The 22,547-nt window shown below is 39.5% G+C and overlaps 1 long non-coding RNA gene across 1 annotated transcript in view; it reads right to left on the bottom strand.

Annotated features, from left to right (window-relative positions):
- The window catches only part of LOC132437362 (uncharacterized), a 29,893-nt gene extending 7,855 nt beyond the window's left edge, over positions 1–22,038 (bottom strand). The window contains exons 1-2 of the long non-coding RNA XR_009522009.1: positions 21,874–22,038; positions 19,580–19,656 (exon numbers count right to left, since the gene is read on the bottom strand). This is a non-coding gene — a long non-coding RNA (uncharacterized lncRNA). The remainder of the gene's footprint in view (positions 1–19,579; positions 19,657–21,873) is intronic.
- Positions 22,039–22,547: the final 509 nt, after the last annotated feature.

The raw sequence follows: 22,547 nt of genomic DNA, 5'->3' as shown, positions 1-22,547 counted from the left end.
GTCTTTAAAGTAACCTTTCCTGAACAACAAGTGACTTGATTGTCTGCCTTTAATGGCAACTTCTTGGATTCTCATTCTGCTAAGCACACATACCCAATGCCAATGCCAAGGGACGGACCTCCCTAAATGGTGACATTGAGGGAAGAGGGATTGGGTTCTACTTTGAAGACAGTTGATTTTTACTGGACTGTCCATGTCAACAGAGAAGAACATTTCAGGATCCTGAAAAGACTTTTCTCTCACCTGTTCTGTGGTTCAGTGTGGCTTAATGGATATCCCGTATTACAAATTGTCTGAGAAGAATTGTCTGTACCACAATTGTGTACAATTTACCTGTTTTATATTACTCTCTCCACTGTTCTCTGAACTCTAGAAGGGCAGGGAGATTTCTTTTTCATGATTGCAATTCCAGCAACCACCATAGAGTCTGGTGTATCATAATAGACGCTTGGTGAAAATTTGCTAAATGAAGAAATGAATGGATACAGCATCAATCATAAATACAGAAAACTTTGAAATAATTCCTTGTATATTGATTTGGATAAATGTTGCTGTGACTTGTAACTGAAATTAGTAAAGATACAAATCGGTAACAGGATTAACTACCCAAGAGGTACTTATCTCTTAATTGTTTGAAGAACACCCCCATCCTTTTTGTAATTTTCTCTGTGTCCAGTAGAGGATAAGAGCTCTCTGATACACACACACACACATACACATACACACACACACCACATCATGCATATATGAGAGCTAAGCAAGCCTGTTTGGACTAATGCGTCAGTGAGGCTGCCATCTTCAAGAAAGAAAGGTGTTCACAAATTTAAGTAGTAAAAAATCAAAATAGGAGTCTGTTCACCCAAATGAATGTCTGTTTGAAATGTGAGTTGGAGACATTTTCCCACAGAGGAGGCTTCCTGAGCGCTTACCTCATGAAGGTCACCATAGTGAACATTCTCTCCTCCTAGCCTCCCTCACAACCCCTCCTGCATCTGAATTTCAGGGAAAGAAGTGTGAGGGACCAGCATTGCAGAGGCCCGTCATCTACCCCTCTCAGTCAATAATCCTCCTGAGAAGGATTGTATGATCTCACCTAACAAACACTGAATACTTAAAAGCACCAATTATAAGCTTAAAAAGGTAGAGTCGTCTGTATTTTGTCAGATTTTTTCATATAATATATACAGTATGCTTGTTGCCTTTCTCTTTCTCTCTGTTTGTCTGTCTGTGTCTCTCTTTCTCTGTCACACACACACACTTTTTACATAATTTTGTTTGAAACCTACATCCCAGAAAAACCCACAGACGCTCCCTGGTAAACCAGAGTACATGACAGGATTACCCAGCAGGCCTGCGAGAGGAAGAAAGCTGGGTCACAGCCCCCTTTCCAGCACTGCCTCTCCCTAGAGGAATTAATTTGCCTGCCTCGATAACATTGCATGTGACATGACTGTCCCTTGAAAAGGAAACATGTTCCAAGTCACTACATTATGGTACATTTTTGTGATCAGTTTGAGCAATTTCAGATCCAGGGATTTTGGTCACACACGATGGTCTAATCAAATTAAGGTAAATGAACACATCACGATTAGATAGTAAACTTAATCAAGGGCACAGGGCTGCATGGATGACATATATTTAAATCAGAAGTGGCTATCTCTGTAATTATATAGTCCAGTCATTCCTGGATCCCCAAGCAGGACAGTTGTATATCTTATAATATAATGAAGGGTAGAGAGCCTAAAGAAAGAAGTGGGTAAAAGGGCATTAAGTAAAGGAGGAACAAATGAGGAGAGAGGTAAAGGAGACCAGATGGGGAGGCAGCAGGGGGATGAAAGAGTTAAAAAAAGATTGGGATTGACATGTACACACTACTTTATATAAAATAGATAACTAACAAGGACCTACTGTATAGCACAGGGAACTCTACTCAATACTCTGTAATGGCCTACATGGGAAAAGAATGAAAAAAGAGTGGGTATATGTATACGTATAACACTTTGCTGTACACCTGAAACTTAACACATTGTAAATCAACTATGCTCCAATAAAAATTTTTAGAAGAAGAAAAAAAGAGAAAAACGGGAGAATGGAGAGAACGGCTTCTTCTCAACTCTTGCAAATAGCCTATAATTCAGAGTTGCATATTGCCCTTTACAATATTTCCATTGGATAGGAATTTGTGTTCATCTTCTCATTGATTCAAGAAGCATTTATTTAAAACCTGTTCTGTGTCAGGTCTCGTTCTAGGTTCTGGAAATAAAACAGTGGGAAACAGATGTAGCCTGTTCTATTATATAACTTATACTTTAGTACAGAGAGACAACAACAACAGCGATAAAGCTTAACAAAAGCAAATAAGACAGATTTCAGAGATAAATCTTAGAGCTTATATGAATTTCCTATTGTAGTTCTAAATTGTCACAAATTTAGTGTCCTAAAACAACACAGATTTATCTCTTACACTTGTGATGGTCAGAAATTTAAGTGGGTCGGCAGGGCTGTGTTCCTTCTGAAGGCTCTAGGAGAAAATCCATTTCCTTACCTCTTGCAGCTTCTAGAGGCTGCCTGCATTCCTTAGCTCATGGCCCTGCATTACTCTGTTTCTGTCAGCACATCTCCATCTCTGACTCTGTACCTCCTGCTTTCCCCTTATAGGACCTCTTACACTGGGCCACCTGGATAACCCAGGATTTTATTTCAAGATCCTTAATTTAATGATATCTACCAAGTCTCTTTTTCCATGTAAGGCACCATATTCTAGAAATTAGGACATGGACATCTTTGGGTAGTCATTATTCAGCTTACCACAGAGCGCCTTAAGTGAACTGTTCAACTTCCTGCATCTGGTGCAGACCATCAGTCTTCTGCATCCAAATGCACTGATCTTTCTCCTTTACCAAGGCTGAATCCCCTCACCCTCTGTTCATGTTCAACCTGCTGAAGACACAAGAGTCCATTTTGATGTTCTTTGATGTTTCCTACATTTTTAACTACCCTCCTTCACTCCTGTAGTGTTCTGAAGCTGGTGAGAACAAACCTAACTTATCCAAAGATATCAGTAACTGATAACGGATTAATATGTCTCTCCATTCAACAAATATTTACTGAGCGCTGCATATGTGCTAAATGCAGAACCAGAGTGAAAAACAAAACAGCTGTTGCTCTTGCCTTGCTGGAACTTTTACTCTTGAGGGAGAGATAGCTATTAAATTATCTAACACATAATTATGCATTCCAGTAAGTGTTAAGAAAGAAATGAAAAGGATTTGATGCCATGATAATTAGGGGAGTTAATTAGACAGGGAGGTCAAGGACAGACTTTTTCTGGAGGGAACACTGAAGCACACACTGAAGGATGAGCAGGGGCCTCCCATGGGAAGGAAGGTGGTGGAGAAAGGCCTTTGTGGGCGGTTTCACAGGAAGGGCAAGCTCAAAGGCTCTGAGATAGGGAAGAGCTTGATAACTTGGAAACATATTTAAAAATCTGAAGAATAATGTGTTGGGTGGGGAGGGACATCTGAGATGAGATCAGTCTGACACGTAGGGAGAGTGTAAGTCATGCAGGCCACAGACCATTGGCAAGACTTTGGATTTTATTTTAAAGTGCACTGGAAAGTTATTGAAGGATTTCAAGGTGAGAGGAAAGTGATTTAATTGTATTTATGCTTTCAAAAGATGACTTTGGAATGCCCTGGTGATCCAGTGGTTAGGACTCTGCACTTTCACTGCCGAGGGCTGGGGTTCAATCCATGGTCAGGGAACTAAGATCCCACAAGCTGCACGGCGTGGCCAATAAATAAATAAAAGACGACTTTGGCTGTTGTGAGAATACCTTGGGAAGAGATCCAGGATGGAAGCCCAGAGACTAATAAGAAAGCTGGTGTCATGGAGACGATGAAGGGCTTGGACCAGAGCTGGGCTGCGGAGGAGGTGGGAAGTGGGGGAGGTATGAGATGCTTTCTGGAGTAGCAGCGGCAGGATCTGCTGGTGGATGAGATCCGGGGACTGATGGTATGTGTGAATCACGCCTGATTCCCGGGCCACAAGCTTGAGCATCTAGGTAGATGGTGGGACTGTTTTGTGAGATGGCAAAGACCAGAAGAGGAAAGTCAATAAATTCCTTGTTAGAGCCCTTAAGTTTGAGATTTTTGTGGAATTTCAAGAGAAGATGTCAAGTAGGCAGTTGGATAAATGAGTCTGGAGGTCAGAGGAGAGGCCGGAGTTAGACATAAATTTAGAACCTATCACCATAGAGATTGTATTTGAAACTATGGGAATGGATGAGATCAACTGGGGAGAGAGTGTGGAAGCACAAAAGGAAATTTCTGTGAGATTGGGTCAAGGTCAGAGATATAGAGAAAAATCAGAGAAGTACAGTGTCAACAAAACCAAGAGAAGAGAGTCTTTGGAGAAGAGCAAGTGGTAACAGAGCTCACCACAGTGACCATTGTTTCTGGCAAAATAAAATTACATAAATATATTTTTATAATATATATAATATTATACACTATATTACATAATTATATATAATCTATACTCTATAATTATATAATATTACATAATTATATGTTATATATTATATATAATTATTATAGATGATACATAATATAAAATTTATTGATATAGTTATATATCCTAAAGGAGAGCAGCTTCAAACTCCACACCAGACAAGTACAAGCTCACACAACATGTTAAGAAGAGATATTTTCCTTCATTTGTTTCTGAGAAAGCCAAAAGCAGCCCCTGACTGCTGGAAACTGGTCTGATGCTCACAGCCAGGCCATGCTGTTCTCCTATTGGACAGAAATTCACAGAACATCAGACAAGGTCACTTTGACACCATATGATAAATGAGTCAAAACAAAAACACCATGCAACCCACAAAATAGCAAACATCCCCAGTTCTCAGCTAAAATGAGTGATGGCTACTTCTTTACCAACTACAGTTGTATCCCCATTTTAAGCCTCCCTCCCTATAGATCAGATTTGTTCAGACACCCAGTCATAGACTTGCTCCTGCTTTCTGACAGCACTCAATCTAGAGTGAGCCCCTGCTTCCTTCAACTCTCCCCAAAATTACCCACCCAAAGCCTAAATCCTATAATAGCATCTTTCTAACTTGCCCTCCCTGAAGGGCTTTATAGCACCCCCTCGTGGGCATTCTCCTTTAGTGCAAGAGGTCTGCAGAGCCCTGGCCGTCTTTGGTTGAAGGGCATTAACATTTTTAGATCTTTTATGCACAGCTGAAGTGTTTTTAATGCTCTTTTGTGTTTATGAATGCATTGAAAAATACATACAGATGATCAACTGAGTTTTCCCTTTTCCACAGCCAAAAGATGGATTAACTGTAAGTTCATTTTTATACGATTTCTTCTGTCTTTATAAACTAGTTTTTAATCATGGAAGTATTCCATGGACACAGTAACAAATTTAAAACTGAGAGAAGGCATGCAATATAAAGTATGACTCTTCCTTTAACTATTTTCCTGTGGCAGCTCCTCTGCACCGCCTTCACAGGGGAACCTTCACTAAACTTTTCCTCTGACTTGGTTTTTCTCATAGCTGTCATACTTCTATTTCTAAACTTATAAACTTTAGACATTATCTATTGATCTTCTGCAGTGAAACCTGAAGAAGTTATCACATTAATTTTCCTTCCACCTCTTTTTCTCAGTCTACTTCCCAAACATTTTTAGTTATCTTTATTTTTATACTTCTAGAGTTCACAATAATCTACCAATCTATATCTATCATCTATCTATCATCTATCTATCTATCTTTCAATCTATCTCTATATATTCTCTTAGAATTCTCTATATGCCTTCTTTGTTTCTCCTGTAGGATAATTTTTAAAATGAAACCCCAAATGGGATGTGTCAATACAATATAAACATGTAAACATTATTCCCTGTAGAATCAACTATTATGGCAGAAGCCATAAATGAGAGCTCCATATCAATAAAACTTTGCCACTCATAGGAGAAGCTTCCAAGAATCAAGGCCTGATGAATCTTCTTTAAATTTATTGCCATCTTTCTTCTCTATTCTGAGTGACAGTAGCTATCAATACTTTCACATCCCACACGACCCTCATCCTGAAATGTTTGTTTTGTTTGATCGTACTCCTTTCTTGACAAATTAATATTTAAAGTGTAGGATGTATTCATAGGAAACTTTATAAATCCTTACTTGTCTGCAAATGTGTTTGAAAATAAACTGTGGTATAAAATTTTTGATTCTAAATCTTTTACCTTAAGAATTTTGAAAATGTTGCTCAATTTTTTTAGCATCCACTGTTAGTAATGAGAAATCTCAAGTCAGTCTGGTTCTGTTCTCTTGCAGGTAATTTGGGGCTTTTTTTCCTCTCTGCTTTTATGATTTTCTCTTTATCCTTGGGGCGGTGAATGTTCAGTGGGATATACCTACAAAGGAATATTTTCCAATGCTGTTTGGCACTTGGTAAACGAAGACCCAACACAGCCATAAATAAATAAATAAATAAATTTAAATCATATGGGCTTCTAAGAAGACCTCTGCTTTAAAAAAACAAACAAAAAAAAGAATTACCATATGATCCAGAAATCCCACTACTGGGCATATACCCAGAGAAAACCATAATTCAAAAAGACACATGCACCTCAATGTTAATTTTAGCACTATTTACAATAGCCAGGTCATGGAAGCAACCTAAACGCCCATCGACAGGTGAATGGATAAAGAAGATGTGGTACATATATACAATGGAATATTACTCAGCCATAAAAAGGAACGAAATTGGGTCATTTGGTTGAGATGTGGATGTATCTAGAGACTGTCATACAGAGTGAAGTAAGTCAGAAAGAGAAAAACAAATATCACATATTAATGCATATATGTGGAACCTAGAAAAATGGTACAGATGAACCAGGTTGCAGGGCAGAAATTGAGACACAGATGTAGAGAACAAACCTATGGAAACCAAGGGGGAAAAGCAGCAAGGGGGTGGTGGTGGGATGAATTGGGTGATTGGGATTGACATGTATACACTGATGTGTATAAAATTGATGACTAATAAGAACCTGCTGTATAAAAAAATAAAATTAAAAAATTTTAAAAAAAATCAAAAAATATATAAAATATCTTTGTAGAATGCTACCTTTTGGAAATGCTAATTTTCTTTATTATCTGTCTGGTTTTTCTTTAATTGTTTTCCTCTCTTTATTATTCTCTTTCATTGGATTACTTCAGGTTTACTTTGCACTTCTTTCTCTAGGTTTTTAAGGTTTAAGTTTTTCTAGGTTTTTAAGGGCCATGGATTTTTAGATTTGTTTTCCTTTATGATATAAGAATTTAAAGCCATAAATTTCCCCCTAGGCACTGCTTTAGTTAAATCCCAAGATTTTGATATGTTGTATTTTTATTACCATTTTGCTTACTATGATTTTATTATCATTTAGCTTGCTAAATTGAGTTATGAGGGTTCTTGCTAAAACTGGCATTTTCACGGAAGTGCACAGATGGGCACAGGGGAAGGTTCAGGATAATGACTAAAGTTTTATCAAGCAAAGAATCTTTGTCAGCACATAGGGCTGACAGACCTTAGATCAGAACCAGTCTCCTGACCCCTCATCCTGTGTTATTTGGGTTTTGAAATGGCTTTTCTTATGATTTATTAAAATGTCTTAGCATCTTTCTACCCCACTTGCCCAGTCCCATTAGATGAGAACCTAGGTACTAATACAGGAAGTTGAATTTTCTGCTGATTTTAAAAACAATAATGGTAGCAATAATATATGTAGTCAATTTTTACTGTGGGCCTAGATATTATTTTATATATTTTATACATATTATACTTAATGATGCATTTATTCTATTTATTCATTTAATTTTCACAATAAATTCTATAAGAGAGGTATCTCATATAGTTTCCAAGAATAAATCCTTCCAACCTCATTCTCATTGGTTGCTCTTCTGGAATCATTAACCTCACAGCAGGTTAAAAGATTGATGATTCTCACTTTGTGTTCCATTGCAAATATTATAGGAAAAAACCATAGATCTCAGGTTTTATTTCTAGCATTTAATACTAACTGAACAAATGTTAATTGGCAGAACAAATATGTAGCAGATATTATCCTGGTCACTCAGGGTAACAGTGGTGAGCAGAAAGGGAAGTGGGGGCTGCCCAGCAGTTTGTAGTAGGGGAGATAGACTAGTTCAAATGATCACATGACAATGTAACCATGCAACTATCATAACTGGTATAAAAGAAATATACATAGGCCATAAAAATGGGACTCAAACTGGGGTCAGGAGGACTCGAGAGCCCTTTCCTGAGAAACTGATGTGTTGGCTGAGATATGAAGCATGAGTAAGAGCTGGCTAGGTGAAGGTGAACGTTCAGGTGGAAGAAGGAGGATTAAGGCAGAGGGAAGAGCACTTACAAAGGCCCTGGGGGGAGAAGGAACATGGTTTTTGATGGATTTGATGGCCACAGTGATCAGCATGGCTTGAGGGGCAAATTGTGATGGAGGAAGGAAATTGATGGAATATGAATAGGAGGCTAGAGAGGTACACAGGGAACCATGTGAGGCAAAGCCTCTATATGTATGTAGGATTTTGGTCTTTTAACAACAGTGGGGAACAATAGAGACATTATCAGATTTGCATTTTGAAAAGATTGCTTTGGGTATCTATGTGGAATCTGAATTTTCCTTTCTTATGCAAGGAAGCTTCCTGTTCATCTTCCCAAGTTGCCACAGTTTCTGCTTTCTAAATAACATAAAATTTTTTTAAAGCATTAAGAAAAAACTCTCCTCCTTCCAATGATTATAAACGATTTTCCTTTATTCTCTTCTTGGTCTTCCATATTAAGAATGTTTTCTCATTTCCTTTTATATCTCCTGCAACACAAAACTTGGATTTTATTTTGGTTTTCCTAATTTCATCATCCACATCTTACAAAATCATGTGCCTCTATAATTACATCATCTATTTTTTTTTTTCTATCAGCATATAGTGAAAATTAGACTGACTTCAGTTTAGCCAACAGAAGGCCTAAGAAAAATTAGTAAGTAGGCCAAAATGTGTGTGTACCACTCATCTTCCCTGATGGCATTTTTCTCCCATTCATGCCTCTCTGCCTCTCGTACTTACTGACCTGAATGTCTTCCTATATCTGTGTTTGCCCTGCTTTTGCATCAGCTCACTTGCCTTCCATAAGATACAGAGTCGGGCTTCCCTGGTGGCGCAGTGGTTGAGAGTCCGCCTGCCGATGCAGGGGACACGGGTTCGTGCCCCGGTCCGGGAAGATCCCACATGCCGCGGAGCGGCTGGGCCCGTGAGCCATGGCCGCTGAGCCTGTGCGTCCGGAGCCTGTGCTCCACAACGGGAGAGGCCACAACAGTGAGAGGCCGCATACCGCAAAAAAAAAAAAAAAAAAGATGCAGAGTCATAGCTACTCTCAATGACTGGAGGAAACTCTATACCCTGGGATTCAAACTGACAGGTCAGGTAAAGATTTGGCAGAAGTTTATTAATTTGTTTTTGGAAAAATGTATAAATAAATGGTCAAAGCTCTGAAGAAAAGGAAAACAGTATCTGGGTTTTGATCCTGGCTCCTCTAGAGCTGTGTGACCCCGGGTCAGTCACTTTAACTCAAGGACCCTGTTTCCTCACTTGCTGAACTCTTGATCCCTTCTCAAGTGTGGAACAACTTCTGTGACTGTATAATTCCTTTTTGTTGGCTGATTGGATCTCTTCCTGAAGATCTCTTCCCATGGAATTATTAAAGTTCAGTGGCTAATTCATCTGTAACATCAGGGATACTAGTGAGAATTCATAGTCAGGGTGAAGATATTTGGAAAAGGTCCTAGTACCAACCTAGAGAATGCTTATGTTGGATTAAAACCAGGGAGAGGCTGGAGTTTTACATCTAAAACCATTATTCAGTGTCTGGTGTATGTTAGTTTAAAAGCAGCCATCCTTGTTATCCCCTCAAGATCACATGTTGTGTTTATTTTTACCATGTCTTATCTTCACTGTTGTATTTTTATCCTTTGGCTTCAAGGGTGCCCTTCATAGAGATGTGTGAAGACACAAAAACTCCCATTTGGGAATATGCATTGCTACATCCTTCCTGGTAGTGTTTTCAGTAAAAATAGTTTCTCTTGATAAAAATTATGGATAAAAATGTAAAAACCTAACAGCTGGTGGCCCCTTTAACAAACTGAACATAACAACTTTCTGTGCTGAGAGACAAATGTGAATTATAAGAGCAGAGGGGTCGTGTGCAGGTGCATTTGAAGGTCAGCCTCCATTGAAGGCCAAGGGCCTACTGAGGGGAAACATCAGTTAAGAGCCCCACATGAGAAGAAACATAAAAAATTTAGAGTTTTTCTAGATCAGCTCTTTGCTTGTAGCATACAGAGGGAATTTTCTCAACTTATCTCAGTTAATGAAAATGTTTAACAGAGGGCTGTAGACGGGGCAGAAGTCAAGAGAGATTCTTCATAAGCATCCAGGAATACAGTCACATCCTGGCCTTATAGGAACCAGAACCAGGTCCAAAGGGCTCCTGGGACCACCAGCATGGGTCATGTGGTCCTACAGTTGGGCTCTATAGTTAATGTCTACTTCTCAATCACCTGCTACCACCAATCGCCCTTACCCTCTTCTTTCTTTTGTATAATGTCTGCTTATTTATAGCTTCTCTTCCCCATATCTCTGGTTTGCATGTGGACCCCCATGACTTTTATAAACTACCTTTTATTTCCTGTTTCTATTGATAAAAGTCCTCATTCTCAACTCATTTACCCTAGAGAAAGAATTAAATTGGCCTGGTTCATCTATTCTTACAGGGCCAGGTCATGGACTGCTATTCATGGATTGACTGACTTTGGGTCAACTACCACACTTGGTTCAATGGGCTGTGACCAGAGAAGGAATCATACGAGTCACATAATTCAAATCCCACAATAGCCTAAGGGGTTGTGGGCAGAGGCTACTCCCCTTAGAAGGATAGTGAATATGAGTGATACCATCATGATTGGCGTGTCCAATCCAGAGACATTTTGGGGGACATGAAATGGTCTCCACTTACCTGCCTCTTGAAATTAAAAAGAGAACAAAGCCTATAATTAGTACAATAAATAGTAGCTGTTGAAATGAGATGGAGTCAGGCCAAGGAGCTAATTGAAAAAGAAGGTTCAATGGAAGAGAAGGTTCTAGGAACAATAGTGGGAGGAAAAGAAGAAAGGAAAGGGGGGGAAGAGAAGGAGTGAAGATCGGGACAGAGGGTGGCCCAGCCTGGTAGGAGACAGAGATCAAGTTTGCAAAGGAAACAAGGAGGAGGGAAGGGAGCGTTAGTTTTCTAGAGAGGGTGGAGTGATCTTAGAGGTTAGCATCACACAGCCTTGCTGCTTCAGGGCTACGGTTATCGCAGTGGTTATAACCAGAGCTACAGCCTTTTAAAATTCAAGTTAAAGTCTGATAATACTAAGTCTTGAGGAAACTGTGGAGCAATAGGAACTGTAATACACTGCCGGCAAGAGTTAAAATGGTATAAACACTTAGCAGAACAATTTAGCCTGACCTAGTAAAGTTGAAGATGCACATACTCATGGCCCAGCAATTCCACTTCTGTGTATGTAACCTGGAGAAACTCTGGCATATATACACTAGGATACGTTTTTCAAGAATATGTATAGCAGTATTGTTCCTAAATGCCAAAAGCTAATAACAGCCTAAATGTCTATCCACAGTAGAATGGATAAAATTTTGGTATAGTCACACAATGAACGTAATGAATATAATGAAAATGAATGAACTTCAGTGATGTACACCATACGTGAATCTTATAAAAACAGTGTTAGTAAAAGGAGCCAGAGACAAGAGAATATATGTGTATAACGTCATTTAAATTGGTAAAACCAAGCTACCATGTTTAGGGACCTAGCCTTAACTGGTACCAAGAAAAAAAAGAATATAATTTTATCTTAGAGAATTGCCCTGTTGTGTCAGAATATAACATAGGATGGTAAAAGAGAGTGTCCAGTAAGTTGGAGAAGGGGTCAGGAGGAAGTAAACTTCATTTTTCTTCATTATAATACTTCCAAATAATAAGTTTGAAAGAAGCAATGAAATATTTTAAAATGTTGACAAATCTGATCCAATGTTGATAGGTTTATTTATAAGATGAAGAAAAGATGTGAATTTTTTAAATCAGAAAATGATATGTAGGGAGATTAAAAAAAGAGTAAAACTAGAACTCATTTTTCATTTTGTTAAAATAAGTAATTGATTTCTGAGTGTGCAGAATGTTTTTATTAAGAAATGGTGGAAATCATTCTGGTTGTCTCTGTGTTTGCCCAGCCAAACATTCCTTATACTACCAAAAGCATTTTCAGGATGAATAAAACACAATAGTGGATATTCACAAAGGCTGGCACAATAACAGCCAACAAATTACTAAAAAAAAATTTTCTCTAGGTTTAAAATACTCTTGTCAATTGGTGACATTCAATAATACCCTGAAGTCATAGCACGTCCTTTAAAACCTCAAAGATAATAGTAAATTTGCATGGCTGCCAGCTGAAATGGTAGTCTTCCTGTTTTTATCTCCTTGACCAGCTCCCTACTGGAACACAAAGGGGATTTGAGTGTCAAAGGAAATGATCTTAATAGACAGGGAAGGTTTATGAATCATAATTAATGGAGCAAGAAATTTAATCACTGGGGATGCAACCTACTGAACAAAATGAAAAATTTGTATGGAAAAAAAGTTATGAAAAATAAAATAGACGTGAACAAAAAACCAACTTGTATGGAGCCCCTGTGGACTTCGAGGGATCCTGGCCTGTTATGAAGTGTCTGAACTCTGGGATCTTTGCCTGATAAGGAGAATGTCAGGACCGTAATGATGAGGGAAGCAAGTCGTTGAGGAAAAACGTTGCTTCCTAACAACTGTGACCATTTGCTGGCCAAATGGCAAGATATACATTGTTCCATGGATGAGAACAGTTTGGAATAAAGGTTACGCTGTGAAGAGATGCTAGAAGTCTCTTCTTGAGGAACTAAAATTCAGGGGAAAAATTAGCCAGAATCAAACTTTAAAAATAAGGTTTCAAAAAGGCAACATACAACTCTATGACCAGTAGCTAGCAATAGGATTAGAACAGCACTTCTGAAAGGTTTCCACTGAAATAATCCTAACCACCAAGTCCTGACTCATTTATCGCAATGACTAAGGAAAGTGAAACAGGCTTTAGCAGCAAATAGAAAATTTGTGATGTATATTATGTTATTTTAAAAGTAGATGTCATTTTTGTGCTCTGTTCATAACACATTTTTTTTTTTTTTTTTTACTATACATGATGTTTTGAATCATTTCCCATCAAGTAGAATTTATGCTCTAAAAAGACCATCCAGAAAGTGCCCCATTGTGAAGGAGTGATCCCCACCCCTCCGGGATTCTGAAAAGTCTGGGGTGTCAGCAAGACCTGGACACCCATTCCCCTATTTGCTAAAGGTGGGTTCTGCTTTAAACCCCAGAGAGGACTTTTAAGTCATAAACATTCTAGAGGTAAATAGGACCCAAGCTATAATCTACTCAAATCCTGTTGTTTTAACTGAAAGAAAAACTAAAGTACAAGGTTATCGCATTAATTTGGCCACAAAAGCAGAACTAAAGTTAGGTTTTCTAATTCCTATTCCGTTAGTACAAAGTCCCGACAGTTTCCTTGCATGACAAACCCTCATCCTCTGACAGATCTCACCACACTTCCCTGTACATCGCTGGTCTCCAGCTCCCAGTATAGAAACTGGTACACAGAAAATACTCACTACATATTTACTCAGAGGCTGAATATTCAAGTTCATATTCTTATGTGTGGAGTTGCTAGGCCACAGGAACGTGTCTTTTATATTTTTATGGATCTTGCCAAGGCTTTCTACAAAATGATTCTGCTACTGGCTTCTCCCATCAGCAATGTGTGAAAGTGTCTGGCTGACTGCGTTCTCCCCAGTGACTCTCCTCAGGCTTTTAAGTTTTGCCAGTGAGATATAAAAAATTCTATTTATATGTTCTAATATTCTTTTTGTTTGATTATGGGAGAGGACGAGCACTTTTTCATCTCCTTTTGAGCATTTTATTTCTTTTTTTTAATGAATTGTCTATTCATGCCCCTTGCCCTTTTTATTATTGTTTGTTTTTTTCTTAACCATAATTTAAAGGTATCTTTTATGTTAACAAAATAGCTCTTTTTTCTGTCAGCTGAGTTGCAAATGTTTTTTCCCCATATTTTATTTTTACTGCCTTTACTATAATCTCTTTTGATACATATGTTTAAAATTTGTATATCATTGAATCTTTCAATGCTTCTTTTATGATTCAGAGTTTTATATCATATTTTAAAAGACCTTCCCCTTGCAAGATTATTTTTAGAATCAACATTATTTTTCTAGTGTGCTTATAATTTAAGTTTATATATTGAGTCTCCATAAATATATTTTGATGGCAGAGGTAGAGATCTAGCTAACCAAATGTTTTGGGACTGTTCAATCATTTAAAAGTGCAGTTACCTTAAAAATAGCTATGATTGGGTCCGTGGTGACAACTGAGTGGTGTATGTAGCATAGCTTTGTCTTGGGGAATTCAAGTGTGGTGTTAGTCAATTCAGATATTGGTATAGGCAGCATCACTTGCTTCCTCCCAGCCTCTGACTGTTCTATTTCTTCACGGATCACTTGCCAAGCTGCATGCACACATGCTCTTGAACTTTAATTAGAGTCGGGAAACCTGGGTTCTAATCCAAAATCTGTCTGTTTGCATGACTTTAAGCAAATTACTTCTCAGAGTTGCAATTTCTTTTTTTACGAAATGAGGATATGAGATGAGGATGTCCAAGAGCTTTCCAGAAATAAAATCGTACCATCCTATAATGTCTTCCAGTTTCCACTTCACATCTACAGATATTATAAATAATCCACAGTGAGATAGCCTGTTGGAATCTGAAAATTATGCAAACTGTCTTCATCCCCTATATTCCTCATCCCCAAAAGAGCTTTTATTTTTGATGCTCCCTCTGCCCAGATGTTTTTCTTAAAATTACCTGCATATTTCTTGGCCTCTCTTCTTTCAGGTCTGTGATCAAGTGCAACTCTGAGTTCCCTGGTGGCTTAGTGGTTAGGATTTCGGGCTTTCACTGCTGTGGCCCAGGGTTCAATCCCTGGTTGGGGAACTGAGATCCCGCAAGCCGTGAGGCACGGCCAAAAAAAAAAAAAAAAAAGACAAAATCCCAAATGCAACTCCGGCAGAGAGGCCTTTGCTTACTACCTTAATGCCATATCAAGCTCCACTCCCAAATCTGTTCTTTTCACTTTACTCTGCTGAAGTTTTTTGTATAGAACTTTTTTTTAAAACATCTTTATTGGAGTATAATTGCTTTACAGTGGTGTGTTAACTTCTGCTGTATAACAAAGTGAATCACCAATTGTATAGAACTTTTACTACCTGACATATTACATACGTACATACTGTCGTATCTCCAAAATAGTATGTGTATCAGTCAGGTTTTGCTGCAGCAACAAATGGCCCCAGCACCCCAGTGGTTTGCAACAACAAACATTCATCGCTTGCTTATGTCACACGACGGCTGTGGATAGGCTGCAGCATTTCTTGGTTCTTCTGAGCTCACTCAGGCTCAGCTAGGCTGGCTTCCACTTCAAGACTTGAGTTGAAAAAACATTCTTTCTCTAGGATAAACTGTCCTTATGGTGAAAGGCAGGAATATAAATGGAAGCAGAGCCAAAGCAGGAAATCTCATTTAAAAATTCTGCTCAGACGTGACAGTCACATCTGCTCATATTCCATTAGCCAAAGCATGTCATGTAACCAAGCACAAAGTCAAAAAGGCAAGTAGAATATATGCTCCTCTCACAGGATCAAGGCCAAGTCACCTGACAATCAATGGGGATCTAATTAGATGCAATAATCCTATTGTTAAGGACAATAATCCAATCTATCAAAAAATATAAATTTCACAATTTGGTTCTTTTTCTGTAGTGTCCCTAAGGCCTAGAAGAGTAGGCATTCAACAAATATTATTTGATGGATAAAAACACAATCCTTTCATCCCTCCTAGCTCCACTCTCAACAAACCCCCACTTGGCTTTACCCTCACCACCATGGCCTTGGTGTGGCAAAGAGAGATGAGATGGACGGAATAATCTTTTATAGGCCTTGTGGGCGAGTGATTATGGGATAATGAAAGGCACTTTCAGCTTTGAAATGAAATGCCTGTGTTTTATGGGGACTCCTTAAACAATGTGCTTTTCTCACAAATTTCAGCATCAGTATTGACATGCTGCTCATTTCATGTCGGATATATGGTGGCACCTGGGGCCAGCAGCATCACTGCCACGGCCAGTTCTACCACCCTCATCCTGCTCCTTTCCTGCTCGCTTGGCATTGGTCTCTCCTGAGACGGAGTGGAAAGCAGACACTGTCGGGCTGGGCAGACAAAGCCTCGCTCTTCTTTTCCCCAGTGACGCAGAACAGCTTTTCGGATAAGTGATTTCATGATGGCATTTCAAAGTGAAATATATGGAATACCTAAGTAATTATGTTGCCTCTTGATTAAGCCACTAAGCCTGGGTATCAGTAGTGGCTAGGGCTTGTGTTCTGGAGTCCAACAGACTGGTTTTAAATGCCTGGTGTATTTTTTAGCTGCTTGATTTTGGGTTTGTTACTTCCTTCTCTAAGCCTCAGTTTTAAAATTTATAAACTTATGTCAATAATGGGGCATTATGAGAATTTAAAAAGTGATGTTTTAAAGTGTTTAGCATAATACTGGCACACAGCAAGCACTTAATAAATGACATCTGTTATTTCCCAGAGTACTTGAATATGTAGTGACTCGTAGTCTCAACATTACCCCGTCCTATCCACGAAGAGGAAAAGAGGTGTAAAATACGAAATACGCTCAATGCTACATATTCAGGGCTGAAACCCAGGCTTCTTATTCCTCTGTTCTATGGATACAAACGGTAGACTGTATTAAAACGTTTATCCAGTTCTTTTTATAAATGTGTGATGTGAGGCTTCCATCCTCCACCCACCCTCTAGGGCTATTTCCCAGAGTAGATTCACTGGACTCTAGCTTCTGAGGCTGTTAATAGTTGTTCCAGAAGAAAGGGTCTATGGTCAGACAAGTTTAATGGTAGATTTAAAAGGCTGAGCAGTTTTCTTTTTTTGCAGAGCCTTTACTATGCTAGTGTTCATCCTGAATCTCCAAGAGGGAAATGCAGAATAGAAAATTTCCCATTTTTTAAAATTAATTAATTGTATCTACTTTTGGATGTGTTGGGTCTTCGTTGCTGCATGCTGGCTTTCTCTAGTTGCGGCGAGTGGGGGCTACTCTTCGTTGTGGTTCGTGGGCTTCTTATCGCGGTGGCTTCTCTTGTTGTGGAGCATGGGCTCTAGGTGCGCAGGCTTCAGTAGTTGTGGTGCGCGGGCTCAGTAGTTGTGGTGCAGGGGCTTAGCTGCTCCACAGCATGTGGGATCTGCCCGGACCAGGGATCAAACCCGTGTCCCCTGCGTTGGCAGGCCAATTCCTAACCACTGCGCCACCATGGAAGCCCTCCCATTTTTATTTGACCACAAAATCCTGTCTCAGCCATTCTTGCTCCACAAGGAGAGAGCCTTCTGCAGGACACCCCTTGTGAAACACTCCAAGGGCAGCTTAAGTGTCATGTCATGCTAACACGACACAGATGTAGAAAGACATAGAAGGCACACTAGGAACTGGATGTATTAAACAAGTGCAAAAATGAAATAGGTAAATAAAAACTCTATAGACGCCGATTAAAACTAGATTAGTGAGGTCATTTTGTAGAGTGGCAAGTTGGGTGATGATGTGCATGATGAGATCGAGTGAAACCAAGGGACAGTGACTTCATTCCATGTGGCTTTAACTTTGGACAACAATGTCGTCAGATTTCCCAATGGCGAAGGGCGTTTTTTCTAGGTTTGCATCCCTCGTATTCTCAGCCATAACGATTGTTCATATTTAAGTCTTGCAGCTTATCTAATTATGCTTTTCCCTATCCTTCAAATCCTCCTAGCTCCTGGCATTTTGCCCTTAAAATTGAATTAGTTCAGTGCTCTGATGTTACAGAAACCAGATCTATTTGGAGTTGTAGAGCCAGTGTCACCAATGACTTAATGGAGATCCGATACATTCACTGCCTAATGAAGCATAGGCCTCTGTATACATAAAAATAAAACTGCTATGGATTTCTTTCTTTTTCTAGTTTCGGTTTCTTTCATATAATATTCTCATGTTGTCTCTGAAAGAAATTAAGGATGTATAAGTAGCCAGATGCCCAAGTCAAAAATAAGAAACTTTTGGGACTTCCCTGGTGGTCCAGTGGTTAAGACCGTAGCCTTCCAATGCAGGGGGTGTGGGTTTGATCCCTGGTCAGGGAGCTAAGACCCCACATGCCTCACAGCCAAAAAACCAAAAAATAAAAACACAGAAGCAATATTGTAACAATTTAAAAATTTTTTTAAAAAGAAACTTCTTAGTATTTTTTAAGTCTATCAACAGCAAAAGCCTTTTTACTGTTTGGGATTATTCAAAACACAATATTCAGCTTGATTCTGTCGATAACCAGCTACGTAGTCAGTACGTATAGGCATTATTAGCCCCACCTGACATTGAGTTTTAGAGAAACAAAGGCAGTTCCGTGGAAACTGCATCCTTAGGGTCTCTTCTTCTCACGAGTACATGAGAAATTAATTGCTTTTTTTAAAATAGGTGTTTCTTTTAGAGTTTATGTTCTTTAAAATTATCACAGTGTCACAAACCCTGAGAGAAATAAGTATAATGTCAACGTGAGCCAGTCATATGTCATTTTTCAACTAAGAGAGTGAGTTTGCACAGCATTTGCAAGCAGGATATTTTAAGTGGGTCACAAGCAGAAGTGGTTAACTGACTCCCAAATTATAGCTCTAGAATCTATCTCAAACTTCACATCCATTTAGTCAACTGTCTGCTGGATATTTCCACTCAGATGTTCCAGAGGCACCTCAGACACATGCCAAATATTTAACTCAACAGCTCTGTCCCCGTCCTGTGCTCCTCTCTTGTAGCCTTGGTTGTAGCATCCCCCTTGAAATCTTGATCTTTCCCTCTTCCTTAGCTTAATAACAGGGTTAATCACCAATTTCCACTGCTTTCCCTTAAACTTTTCTCCAGTCTCCTGTCCATCCCTTTACTCATGTGGAGCTTCAACCACTACCTAGAGGCTAACCTCGCTGCTTTCGTTCTAGCCCCCTTCGAACTTTCCACACACTGATAATTGCTAGAAGGACTCGTTCAAAACCAAACTGGATCATATCATTAATCTGATTGCAAGTCTTCATTGACTCCCTGTCCACTCCTAATAGGAGAAGGTCCCGGCTTCTTAGCACAGCTCACAGGATCCTCTGTGTGTGGCTTCACTTGACTCTTCGTCCTTTTCCCTGTCCAATAATTATTGTTCCAGGAACCCTGAAATACTTGTACTTTGGCACAGAAGCCGTGTTGTTTCTTACCTCTATGCTGTTCTTTGTTTATGATCTTCTCTTTCATGTAATACAACTCCACTCTTATCTCTTCCTTTCATTTTTTCCTAAAAAAAAAAAAAAAATTCCACCATTTTAAAGATCTGTTCAGGACTCAAGAGTTCTAGAAATCTTGCATGGCCTCCTGTCTTCCCCAAGCCACCTAGATCACATTAGGCTTTTCCCCTGATTACGCTTATGATTATCTGTGAAGATCGAAAATGCTGTGCTTGCTACGTTATGGAATAGTTAACCTGATGTGTGCCTGTCTCCCCCACTGAACTGGGAATTACTTGTAAGGAAGGACTGAGTCTTAAAATATTTTTGTTTCTCAACACCTGGCACAGGACTTGGCATAAAGTAGGCACCCCATGAATATTCCTGAATTGAATAATTATTCAAAGGCATCAGTCACTTTTAGAAATGTTTCTGTAAACCTATATGAGAAATCGTTTATTGGCAACGACATGACTTACAAAAAATAATGTCCAACTGAAAGACAGTTGATAAGTGGGCATTTTGGGGAAGGAATCTAAAAGTTATGTGACACTGGAAAAGCTCCAGATCGGTGTGATGATTCTCTCTACAAGAAACTGGATCATAGTATTTCTACCCTTGCAGAGGAAGTTTCTGAGCACTGGGGAGAGACAACTGTGCATCTGCAATGAGGCTGGGAATGTCTGCTTCTCTCTGCCTCGATCAGCTTGGGTACCATGTAAAGAAGAAAAAGAAGTCTTACTCTCTTCTACTCTTTTTCTCTTTCTCTCCCCTGCCCCCTTCCTACTCCTCAAGTGTACCTCTGTTGGAAAGGGGAGCAGGGAATTTGCAGTTTTCTCACAGGTCCAATCCATTAAATGGTCTTACCTCTGAATACCCTCATTGTGCGTAAGTGAGAATCTTTGGACATTTTTCTGGCAAGAAGAGAGTAAGACCCTTTCATGTAAATGTTACTCATGCTCTAAAATGTCATACTGTCCATTTAGCTGTTCCCTTCTTTTTTGTCTGTGTGGTTTGCTTTCCCCTTTAAAGAAGCATTTATGAAGCCTGTGCTGTGCCTCCAGCCCTGTGGAGGATATGAAGGAAATACAGGGCTCTGGCTCTGTCCACAAGGACCCCAGACGCTCTGGGTGGGGAGAAAACACAAACAAGCCTGTGTATCAAATGTGCTACATAAAATCAAGCTTGTGGGCCTCTCCCTGGGTCCCTGTCATCAGGATGCAATCTTTTCCTTTGCTCTGTTAAACTGATGAAACTCAAATGCTGACCCATGTACAAAAATAGAATAAGGAGCCAATTGTTATTGCTATGTTTCTGTTTCTAAATAAAAATTATAGAAAATTCTAGTTCTTGGGCTCCCCTGACCTCCATTTGTCTACACCAAGGTAGGGCTGCCATTCCCAAAGACATATATGTATGTCACAGTCCCACCTTAGATACACAGCGAGTATTTATTATTCTGCAGCTTCTGATTTAGCCCTAGGGATGCCTATTGCCTCTGTCAAATGCTACATCTTTATAATGTATTTATCCTTTGCCTTTAGTCTTTGCACAGCTTAACGATTACTGAGATGCTGCAGCTTTTCAATTTTTTTAACCAGTGTTCATTATAAGAACTGGGCTGTGGGAGTAGCCTCCTCTGTGCCTCCTTCTTCCCCTTTTTCCAGTCAAGTCTCCACCTTATCCCATTTACTTCTTCTGGCTGCACGTTGCCTCCCTGCCCATACAGCTTCAGTGATACCCCGTAGCTCGCCACGTCAAGTCCTCAGTCTGGTGGCCACAGGATGCCTCTGTCCGGACCCTCCTACCTGTTGGACTTCCTCTCCTTCTTCCTGTTCCCAAACTCAATGCATTCTCATCCCCAACGTCCTGAAAGCCTGCTCATCCCTTACTGTTGCCCTTACGTTGCTCTTGCTGTTCTCCTCCACTAAGATGGCCTCCCTCCTGCCCACAGTGCAGCAAGCAGAGAAAGAGATGGGACATTGCATGGATGCAGGGAGAATCTCAGTTCTGCTTCCTCAAAACTCCTGTCAGCTCGGGCAAGTTATTAAGCAATCTTGTTTCCAAATCCTCATAGAAAATGAGGATCATAATAGCTTCCTTGCGTTCTGAAGATTAAAGGAAATATATATGTATTCCTCTCACCCTTAGTGCTCTGCTGATTCTCTTCATTGTACTTATAAAATCTTATACTACAGTGGGAATCAAGGTACATCTTCCCTTTCTTATCCATATCTGACCCTCAGTTCAACCCTAAGTTCTTTGAGGACTGAGGCTTGGTATCTTACCCATCTTTGTATTCCTCCAGAAAACTGATCAGAGTGTCGTAAGCTCTGGAACTACTGGCTGAAACTTGGAGATTTCTGTTTACTGAACTTTTCATAGCTGTAGACAATTCCTGGAAAGATTTAAAAACAAATGAAATGATAATCAAGTTACTTCAACCTCAAAGAGCCACAGCATTAGAGTCATTATTAATAGCAGTCTTTGAGGCCTGACTGCCTGGTTTAAAATCTTAGCTCTGACATTTGCTTGCTGTATAACCTGGTGCAACTTACTTTCTGTCTCTGTGACTCAGTTTCCTCATCTGTCAAGTGGGAGGTGGGATAGTTACGATGCCCACCTCACAGGGCTGCTATGAGGGTTAAATAAAGTAGAACATGCAAATTCACTTAGAGAAATGCCTGGCACGAAATCAAAACTCTCTAAGCGTTAGTTATGACTATTATTAACATTTGGGTTGCTTTTTCTATGTTGCTAGTTAAAATACAAAGGACTTTTGAGGCTGCGTTGTGAACAGTTGAATTAGTTTGAGAGTATAATTCCTCTTTGGTTTCGCCTCCTCCGCTCTTCTTTTGTGGGAATCTGGATCTCTCCATAGGCTTTCTCCATGTCTTCCTTGGATGACCTACACCTCCACAACTTGTTCTGATGCAAAGACAATTGATTGGTCTTCTTTAGA

The sequence above is a fragment of the Delphinus delphis genome, chromosome 14 (genome assembly GCF_949987515.2).
Source record: "Delphinus delphis chromosome 14, mDelDel1.2, whole genome shotgun sequence".
NCBI classification, from domain to species: domain Eukaryota; kingdom Metazoa; phylum Chordata; class Mammalia; order Artiodactyla; family Delphinidae; genus Delphinus; species Delphinus delphis.
Note: the sequence above shows the minus strand (reverse complement) of the source record. Positions and strands in the feature narration are given on the sequence as shown.